This window comes from Mustelus asterias, chromosome 21 (assembly GCF_964213995.1).
Source record: "Mustelus asterias chromosome 21, sMusAst1.hap1.1, whole genome shotgun sequence".
NCBI classification, from domain to species: Eukaryota; Metazoa; Chordata; class Chondrichthyes; order Carcharhiniformes; family Triakidae; genus Mustelus; species Mustelus asterias.
This window is the reverse complement of record NC_135821.1, coordinates 50,270,123-50,271,566: the sequence shown is the minus strand read 5'-3', so window position 1 is coordinate 50,271,566 and position 1,444 is coordinate 50,270,123. Positions and strand designations below refer to the sequence as shown.

General features: G+C 46.7%; 1 pseudogene; it reads right to left on the bottom strand.

The window, feature by feature from the left end:
- Positions 1-286: 286 nt before the first annotated feature.
- Positions 287-416, bottom strand: LOC144509612 (U2 spliceosomal RNA; annotated as a pseudogene).
- Between the last annotated feature and the right edge of the window lie 1,028 nt (positions 417-1,444).

The following is a 1,444-nucleotide window of genomic DNA, read 5'->3' as shown; positions in this document are numbered from 1 at the left end:
AACGAAGCCGGGAACCAAACCCGGGTCTCCGGTGCTGTGAGGCAGCAGAGCTCCATGAATGGATCCCTGCCCCCAACATAATTTTTTTTTTTTTTTTATACTTTTCCAATTCAATCAAATCAAATCCAATTCAGAGTCTCAACAAGTTGAGACATTTCCGATCCAGGCTGACAAGACAGGGCGGGCGACTAAACCACCCTGTCCTGGGCCTGATCTACATGAGTCAAGCTGATTGGAGAAGGGGGAGGATCCTCCTCCAAGACTTGAGCTCATTTACATCTTAGCCAAAAGGCCGAGATGCCGCTTTTAAAAATTGCTTCATATGAAACATATGAAGCCTCAGCGTAACCTCATGACCTCAACCAAGTGCAGATCCGATACTACACTTGATCTTAGCCAAAAGGCCGAGAATCCCTGCCCCCAACATAATATTCAATTCTCAATTATCAGTCTGAGTCAATTTCTCAAACTGACTCCACTGCAGCTCGAGTAAAATTCACTAATGTGTCTTCTTCATTCACTTCATGGTGAATATAAGCACCTACGGCTAAGTTGTAATGGTCCCTATGAGTGAATTTCTCACCAAGACATTCTGGGTTGCATCTTGGAGTCATATCAGAGGTTAAAATACAAGAAATACGAAACAGAAACCCACTGTGGCTCAAACCTATTCATTTCCAGAGGCAGGATCTGGAGGATGACCTATCTGCTCACAGGAAGCGGATTAGTCATTTAAATATTATAATGAGGTCACCTGTCTTCATTTTAACAGACATTCCACCTTTAAATTCCCAATCTCAGGAAACCATGTAACTATAAGCAGCTGAGACAGGCGGAATCCATAAGGGAAGTGCTTTTACTGCACTGCTTGTGGGCCAGGAGGAGCAGCAGTGTTTACCCCAGGCCCAACAAGCTATCCAGGAAACCCCTCCACCACAGGATATGCCCCCTCTCCTTCAATTACCATCAGGACCTTCCCGGACATCATCTGCCACTTACCCACAACATCCCGCAACCATCACCTGATTCCTTGGGTTTGGTTTCACTCTTGTTGCCTCTGCTTTTGAGCTACCTTGGCCGGGCAGAAAGAGGAAAAGGTGCCAGTGAGTGCGATCAAACTTGTTTGAGTGCAATGGCTGCCATAGTGGCACCATTGGCAGCGTGTTCGAGCTCTGAAGTGTGAATGTGAAGCCTGCACTAGTGCTAATTCTGTCAGGGTGGAGTGGGGCACATGCACATTAGGTGTGAGTTCTGAGAGTGTTGATAGGTGAGTGATGGTTTATAGATCATAGAATCTTACAGTGCAGAAGGAGGCCATTCGACCCATTGAGTCTGCACCGACCACAATCCCACCCATGCCCCATTCCCATAACCCCATGCATTTACCCTAGCTAATCCCCCTGACACTAAGGGGCAATTTAGCATGACCAATCCACCTAACCCG